We start from the raw sequence: 10,000 nt of genomic DNA on the forward strand, positions 1-10,000 counted from the left end.
GGAGATTAGGAAAAGTAAAATAACAGTTTTCCTGGAAAGAAAATTATCTAATGAGATGGTCCTACTAGTAATAACATATGCATCAGAAACAGGGAGCCTTACTGAAGCCATAGTCCATAAGCTAGTTAAATCACAAAGAGATATGGAAAGAATAATGATGAGGACAACACTAAGAGACATAAACAACATGGATACAAAAGCAAACTAAAGTAGTGGAATCAAGAAATCAAAGAATGACTTGACTTCAGGATAACAAACAAAGAATGATTGACCATCGAAACCAAGAAACATCGGGAGGATCTGACAATGGTTGCCATATTAGTGAATTCAGGCATACAGAAGCCTTCACTTATAATCCAAGATACCCCTATGAAATAGAAGACATAGTAAAAATTGGCTCAGAGTCCAAACTGTGATGCTTGGAATGGGAAGAATAAACATCCTGGATCTTGTTGTAGTTGAGGGAAAATCTGAATGCCTTTGTTAGGAGAACCTCCTGAATATCCGAAAAAAATTTTTTTAATGGAATATCCCACCATTACAAATTTTTCCTTGATAATATACTATACAATAATGCTTTCCACATGACTTGATATGCAGCAAAATTTGGGAATGACGGGCGATTTATGCCCACATTCATAACCCTTGAGCAAATATGTATACACCTTCTTATATATATATACATACATACATATATATATATATATATATATATATAAATATATATATATATATATATATATTTAATATATATATATATATATATATACATATATATATACATATATATATATATATATATATACATATTATATATATAATATATATATATGTAATATATATATATATATATATATATATTATATATATATTTATATATATATATATATATATATGATAAATATTATATATATATATATATATATATATATGTATATGTATATATACATACATATTGTTGTGTGTATATGGGGTTTATACAGGAAAACTGTATGGATGGAACAGCCCAGTAGAACAATTCGATGATTGAACAATATGAAAATATGAGAGCAATTAGTAATCTACCTCATCCTTGATTGTCTTCCATTCAGTAACATCCACTAAAAATATACCAGACAGATCGTTAAAATATCTGCCTTGCGAGTTGCGAGTCCTGAAGTGCAAATACCTTGCATTGGAATCCTACTAACTGCCTCAGAAAATCTCTGACGGTCACAAGCAGTTGTTCGCTTGGTCTTCAGAGACAACTTGGGGGTTGGAAATAGATGGTCTGGTCCATTGCAAAAGACTCACAGTGACTGAAAACAGCTTCTCCTTATTATACCAAAAGTATTGAAAATTAAATGAAAGAAGTTGCATGGGCTGGTGTACTGTACAACCGAGGACCTATTATGAATGTTATCATTAATTTTTCAGATTTATAATAAAACTGAGCTTATTTTAATAATTGCTTTTATGTATATGTATACAGTATATATATATAGATATATATATATATATATATATATATATATATACATAAATATCAACACAACATCGTGTTCAAATAGAAATAAATTTCTACCTCATACTTGGGATCGAACGCTAGCCCCTTCTAATGAAAGGCCAGGTCGAAACCAACCATGCCACGAGAGGCCTCTTGTGGCATGGTTGGTTTCGACCTGGCCTTTCATTAGAAGGGGCTAGCGTTCGATCCCAAGTATGAGGTATATATATATATATATATATATATATACATAAGTGTTTGTGTGTGTATGTGCAAGAACTATCTCACTGTACGGAGAAGTGAATCATTATAGTTAAAGTTTTCAAACCTGTTTAAAAATACTTTGAACTAGTGAGGGAATTGAAATTCGGAAAATTCCAACATAAAGATTAAACTTAGTTGGAAAGTCTTCCTACAAAATAAAGCATATATATAATCAATTATTAATAAACATTTAATGATTATATCATACAGAGCTTTTATGGATACAAGTAAGTAACTCAAAATGAATTGTTTTGAAATTGGTCTAAGTAACCACTGTACAAAAATGCAGATTTGTTCTATGAGATCCCTGTGGTTGATGCTGCTTAGCCAGTCTTTTTTTTTATGATCGGCTCAAACGATAAGCAAAGATCACCATTTTTCACAATGCCAAATCTATTACCAGATTTTGATAATAAGTGAAAAACACGAATAAATCCTAATTCGAAAGGATAAGATGATGGAAAAGCTATGATATATGCTTTATCCTAAAATAGTGGGTACTTTTTAGCAAAGCCATTTGTTTTCAAAATATTATGCTTCTCCTTTTTAAATTTTGCATGCCATAATTCATCCCTTTGCGATTCAATCAGGGTCTCATATAAAGAAATATATACACCAGCAACACTAATTTCGAAAGGAATTGCCTCCCAATTTGGTATGCCAATCAACAGTACAAGGTCATCGTCGTGCAAATCACTGCTAATCGGGGCCGAATAAGGAAACTTTTCAAATGCACGATGTACGATATTAATTTTGTACAGTTTCGGTTTTTTCAGAATATTATTATTATTATTATTATTATTATTATTATTATTATTATTATTATTATTATTATTATTATTATTATTAATATAAGAACAATAATAGTAATATTAATAATAATAATAATAATAATAATAATAATAATAATAATAATAATAATAATAATAACATATTATTATTATTATTATTATTATTATTATTATTATTATTATTATTATTATTATTTTTATTATTATTATTATTATTATTATTATTATTATTATTATTATTATCATTATTATTATTTAATAAACCCTTTTCTATTTAAACTTTGCCATTTACCTTTATCTTGTATTAACTCACAATTTCCCAGTTAGTACCACTTTTTTTTTTCTTTTTGTGATTTATCTTTCACATCATCGGCCACAAGCTTTTAGGTCTTCCGACTCTCCAAACTTTAAAATTTTCACCGATATAGATTTCAAAATTTCCTCTGAATGAACAAACCATCTCCAAACACTGAACCACCCTCCACCTCCTCTTGCTAGATAATCTAGTTATTATATTTTTTTTTTTATTTTTTTTTTTTTTTGGATTTTAATTTTGATATCATTTTGGATTTTAATTTTCAGAAATTTTGGGATTTTTAGTATTTTCTTTTTTTTTTCGTTTATATAGTTGTTATATTTATTTTTATTTTTATTTTGTATTTTTCCGTTTTTTTTTTTTAGTTTTTTATATTTTTGGGTGAAAATGAGACTGGTGATAGACTGGTAGATATGTGTGTTGAGCAAGAGATGGTGATAAGTGCTAGCTTTTTCAAAAAAGAAAGATAAAAACAAGTATACATGGGTAAGAGTAGCCAATGGAAGAGTAGTAGAAATGGATTATGTGTTGATAACTAAAAGAATGTTTGGAAGATTGAAAGACGTGCACGTGTTTAGGGGTATGGCTAACGGTATGTCTGATCATTTTTTTGGTGGAAGGAAAATTGGTTATAGCAAAAGAGTGGGGGAATAGAGTAGGTGGATGTAAAAGGGAGCTAGTGAGAGTTGAAGAGCTAATAAAACCGGGGGTAAAAAGTAAATATCAGGAAAGGTTGAAAATGGCATATGACGAGGTGAGAGTAAGAGAAACTGGTAATTTAGAGGAGGAGTGGAAGTTAGCAAAAGAAAATTTTATTGGGATTGCAAGTGATGTATGTGGCAAGAAGGTTGTTGGAGGCAGCATGAGGAAGGGCAGTGAATGGTGGAATGAAGGAGTGAAGGTAAAAGTGGAAGAGAAAAAGAGGGCTTTTGAAGAATGGCTGCCGAGTAATAGTATAGAGAAGTATGAAAAATATAGAGAGCAAAAGGTGGAAGTAAAGCGCAAGGTAAGTGAGGCAAAGAGGGCAGCTGACCTGAGGTGGGGTCAGGGACTGGGTCAGTCATATGAAGAGAATAAGAAGAAGTTTTGGAAAGAAGTGAAGAGAGTAAGGAAGGCCGGCGCAAGAATTGAAGAGACAGTGAAAGATGGAAATGGAAGGTTGTTAAAAGGAGAGGAGGCAATGAAAAGGTGGGCGGAATATTTTGAAAGTTTACTGAATGTTGAGGATGATAGGGAGGCAGATATAATTGCTGTTCCAGGTGTTGAGGTGCCAGTGATGGGAGATGAGAATGAGAGAGAGATTACAATAGAGGAAGTGAGGAGAGCACTAGATGAAACGAGAGTAGGAAAAGCATCTGGTATGGATGGTGTGAAAGCTGAGATGTTGAAGGAAGGGGGTGTGACTGTACTTGAATGGTTGTTGAGATTGTTTAATCTGTGTTTTGTGTTGTCATTGGTACCAGTAGATTGGGTCTGTGCATGTGTTGTACCACTATATAAGGGTAAGGGAGATGTGCATGAGTGTTGTAATTCAAGAGGTATTAGTTTGTTGAGTGTAGTTGGAAAAGTGTATGGTAGAGTACTGATTAATAGGATTCAGGATAAAACAGAGAATGCAATCTTGGAAGTACAGGGTGGTTTTAGAAGAGGTAGGGGTTTTATGAATCAGATTTTTACAGTTAGACAGATAAGCGAGAAATATTTAGCAAAAGGTAAGGAGGTGTATGTTGCGTTTATGGATCTGGAGAAAGCATATGATAGTGTTGATAGGGAAGCAATGTGGAATGTGATGAGGTTATATGGAGTTGGTGGAAGGTTGTTGCAAGCAGTGAAAAGTTTCTACAAAGGTAGTAAAGCATGTGTTAGAATAGGAAATGAAGTGAGCGATTGGTTTCCAGTGAGAGTGGGGCTGAGACAGGGATGTGTGATGTCGCCGTGGTTGTTTAACTTGTATGTTGATGGAGTGGTGAGAGAGGTGAATGCTCGAGTGCTTGGACGAGGATTAAAACTGGTAGGCGAGAATGATCATGAATGGGAGGTAAATCAGTTGTTGTTTGCGGATGATACTGTACTGGTAGCAGACACAGAAGAGAAGCTTGACCGACTAGTGACAGAATTTGGAAGGGTGTGTGAGAGAAGGAAGTTGAGAGTTAATGGGGGTAAGAGTAAGGTTATGAGATGTACGAGAAGGGAAGGTGGTGCAAGGTTGAATGTCATGTTGAATGGAGAGTTACTTGAGGAGGTGGATCAGTTTAAGTACTTGGGGTCTGTTGTTGCAGCAAATGGTGGAGTGGAAGCAGATGTAAGTCAGAGAGTGAATGAAGGTTGCAAAGTGTTGGGGGCAGTTAAGGGAGTAGTAAGAAATAGAGGGTTGGGCATGAATGTAAATAGAGTTCTATATGAGAAAGTGATTGTACCAACTGTGATGTATGGATCGGAGTTGTGGGGAATGAAAGTGATGGAGAGACAGAAATTGAATGTGTTTGAGATGAAGTGTCTGAGGAGTATGGCTGGTGTATCTCGAGTAGATAGGGTTAGGAACGAAGTGGTGAGGGTGAGAACGGGAGTAAGAAATGAGTTAGCGGCTAGAGTGGATATGGATGTGTTGAGGTGGTTTGGCCATGTTGAGAGAATGGAAAATGGCTGTCTGCTAAAGAAGGTGATGAATGCAAGAGTTGATGGGAGAAGTACAAGAGGAAGGCCAAGGTTTGGGTGGATGGATGGTGTGAAGAAAGCTCTGGGTGATAGGAGGATAGATGTGAGAGAGGCAAAAGAGCGTGCGAGAAATAGGAATGAATGGCGAGCGATTGTGACGCAGTTCCGGTAGGCCCTGCTGCTTCCTCCGGTGCCTTAGATGACCGCGGAGGTAGCAGCAGTAGGGGACTCAGCAGTATGAAGCTTCATCTGTGGTGGAAATGTGGGAGGTTGGGCTGTGGCACCCTAGCAGTACCAGCTGAACTCGGCTGAGTCCCTGGTTAGGCTGGAGGAACGTAGAGAGTAGAGGTCCCCTTTTTGGTTTTGTTTCTTGTAGTTGTCGGCTACCCCCCAAAGTTGGGGGAAGTGCCTTTGGTATATGGATGGATATACACACATAAAAGGGGCTAGCGTTCGATCCCAAGTATGAGGTAGAAATTTATTTCTATTTGAACACGATGTTGTGTTGATATTTATCCATATTGACTCATTGGGGGTAATTTGAATGAATTACTACCAATTGTGTCACGTGGTGGCCCGGGAAATTGGGTAAAACTCACTGCTAAGAGACTGATGTCTCGCCAGGTAAATCCTCGGACAGCTGGTAGCGTCAGGTTCCAATTTCTTTTATGGGCTCTCGTGACATGGTTGGTTTCGACCTGGCCTTTCATTAGAAGGGGCTAGCGTTCGATCCCAAGTATGAGGTAGAAATTTATTTCTATTTGAACACGATGTTGTGTTGATATTTATCCATATTGACTCATTAGGGGTAATTTGAATGAATTACTACCAATTGTGTCACGTGGTGGCCCGGGAAATTGGGTAAAACTCGCTGGTAAGAGACTGATGTATCGCCAGGTAAATCCTCGGACAGCTGGTAGCGTCAGGTTCCAATTTCTTTTATGGGCTCTCGTGACATGGTTGGTTTCGACCTGGCCTTTCATTATAAGGGGCTAGCGTTCGATCCCAAGTATGAGGTAGAAATTTATTTCTATTTGAACACGATGTTGTGTTGATATTTATCCATATATATATATATATATATATGTGTGTGTGTGTGTGTGTGTATGTATATATATATATATATATATAGAGAGAGAGAGAGAGAGAGAGAGAGAGAGAGAGAGAGCTGACAACAGTTACCGCTTTGTCGAAAAAGATAAAGTTTATAAAAGGATTTTAATGCGATATTTATCAATTTGATAAACTTAATCGAAGTAGGATATGGCAAAGTTTAATAAACCTGCATAGACTAACCATAATCCTATCATATTCAGTTATAAGGAATCGGTCCGTCTATCTTATTAAGCTGGTAGGCAATACTTTAGTGGCAGTACACCTCTACCTATTTTACTTTTATCATGACACAAACCGTGTTTTCTAGTAAACTTGACCCATTGGGATAGTCCGGAACTGTATACGATATCAATGAAATAAGGCTGCCTAGGATAAATAATAAGAAATCGACCTTTATTCCAAAAGAGGTGGATTCTTTGGTAAAAAGAAATGCATATGGGTTGTGAATGTATCAAAATAGATATTTTTGTTGAACATCAAAATGAAACTTCACACACTTGAATCTTACGCACTGGAAAATGGACTCTGCAACAGAAACTTTCCCATTCTAAATCTTTATAAAATTAAAGTCTTGCACCGAAAGCATAATTAAAAAAAATAGTATCTTTAAAACTAACACTAATAACTTATCTAAAAGTCCAAAACCGACTTACAATTTGCACATGGAATTGCCAATGATCGGTTGCCCTACATATTTCTATATATATGATGACTCACTACCTACTTTATATATGTATATATATATATATATATATATGTGTGTGTGTGTGTGTGTGAGCGTGGGAGTGTATTGGTGTATCTATCTATCTATAAATACGGAAATATGGATTTATATATATATATATATATATGTGTGTGTGTGTGTGTGTGTGTGTGTCTGAATGAAAACAACATAATCGCCCACACACTAGACAGGAAGGTCCCCAAACTGGTTGACGATAAACTGTCAATTTTATAGGAGTAGTAAATTGTACTCTGTATCTGTTCCTGGTTGGTATCCTCTGCATCGATATATACAACCAGCGTCGGCCACACACGAAAAGGAAGCGTCTAAAAATGGCACTGGGCCACAGGTCTCTGTACCGGTGGCAACACTCCAGTTGTAATCTAACTAAATTCTTTATTCAGGCTCAATAAATCTTTACTCAGCATTCAAATCACAAGAGGGAAAAAGGAACTGCCCGCACTCAGAAATGTACCTGAAAGGAGGAAGTTGAGGATTACAAATGAAATAAAAGATCCTCTCTTTGTTAACTAACTATCCCACTATTACTGAAAATAAATATGAGATTGATTCCTTCATTTCAGTAGTCTTTCTCGCTCTAACCAATCAGTACCAAATCTCTCTCTCTCTCTCTCTCTCTCTCTCTCTCTCTCTCCCTCAAGGCTTTGTCAATTAGAGCAATTACAATTATTTTGCCAAATTCTTTCACATCTATTCCACCACAAACTTTCACCCGAATTTCTCCATTGCCCATCCGTATTCGAAAACAAGATCTTTCTTTCGAGTAACAGGTTTTCTTATACTCTTTCAATTACCTCTTCCATATCGCTATTCTTCGTTGTATTATCACAAGTCTAATCCATACTCCTATGATCTAATATACCTTGATCTAAGCCTTCTATCCCATTATTATCCCGTCCTCAATTCTCACAATTTATTAATTATATCAAAACTATTGTCTGCTTTTGCAATAGAGTCATTCATACTACTTATAATTCTCTTATTTTACTGTCTCGCATTTGTCATACTTTTATCTAGATCCTCTACGTAAAACCACACACACTATAACTATCACCCTTATCCAACCTCCTTCCACTTGTTTTCTTTTCTGTTTTATCCTCATCAAACCTCTTCAAAAACTTTCTCTTTCTTCCATACTTCAATACCAAATGTTTTTCTTTTAGACCCAGCTTCTCGTCCATAATGGGTTTATACCCATTTCTTCTCCACAAAATATTCATCCCATTTCAACGATTATAACCTGGTATGTCATTCCATTTCCATAAGTTCAACGTTACCCTCAATGCATAACATACCTTAAACATAACTGAGCCCACTTGAAGCAACATCTAACACTTCATACGGACCTTCAAATTTATCGGGGACCTCATTTACATTCATTCTTCCTTTTCTCAATAACTCCGTCATAAAATTCTCTTTCCAACTTTGTAGCTTTCAAACTTCTCCTTTGTATTTTTCTAAACATCTTTATAATTTTCAGACACGCTCAACATTGGCCTTACTATCATTTCCATGAATAATACAAACTTATATGGAGATATACTGGTACGTTTTGCCCCATTGAAGCGTTATACTACCATTCTGTGCACCAGACTTATAAATGCTAATCATTATTACACGTACTTATCATTAGCAAAATTTTTGTCATTGTTCTCATAGGCCTTTCAGCAAAACCATTCACACTTCGCATACTGTTTCAGGAGTCGACTACAAATGTTTGATAACACAAAATCTTTACATCTGCTCAAAATCTCATCCAACAAATTCAGGAACATCATCACTTCACATTCTCGCACGCTTACACACACAATACAACCATCACTTGCAAATCATTATCGCTACAGTCTCACTAATAATCAAGAAACCATATATATCTTCATCCATCCCCTAAGGCAAATATAAACGATATTTTTGCTCAATATAAATCGTCTAACAGCCTCTTATATACCTCCAAAGCATACGATCATTCTTATACCCAAAAACATGTAAAATACATATACCCATACTGTTGATTTCCAAGCGTTCGTTTTGCATTTCTTCTACCTTTTGGTCAACAAATAATTTTTCCTCTACGTACCATATTTCATTCTTCATAAGAAAACCATAATAGATACCAATGAACATCATTCAATCTCAGATATATTAATTGCAATAAAAAACCAATGGATTTCTCATTCTCGCCCTTTATAATCAGGTTATGTTCTACTTCCATACCATCTGGAATAACCTTCAAATGCACTTCTTTCCAAACAAGAAATCTTCCTTGACCTATACCATGAATTTTCCCACGTACATTCTTTTTTTCAATTCCTTATTATACCTCTCAATTTCTTTAATAACTGACGTATTTATCGGACTGCAATATTCAATTCTCTCTCTCTCTCTCTCTCTCTCTCTCTCTCTCTCTCTATATATATATATACATATATATATATATATATATATATACATATATATATATATATATATATATTTATGTATATATATATATATATATATATTTATATATATATATATATATATACTGTATATATATATATATATATTCATATATATATATATATATATACACACACACACACATATATATATATATATTCATATATATATACATATATATATATATA

Source organism: Palaemon carinicauda, chromosome 36 (assembly GCF_036898095.1).
Source record: "Palaemon carinicauda isolate YSFRI2023 chromosome 36, ASM3689809v2, whole genome shotgun sequence".
Taxonomy (NCBI): Eukaryota; Metazoa; Arthropoda; class Malacostraca; order Decapoda; family Palaemonidae; genus Palaemon; species Palaemon carinicauda.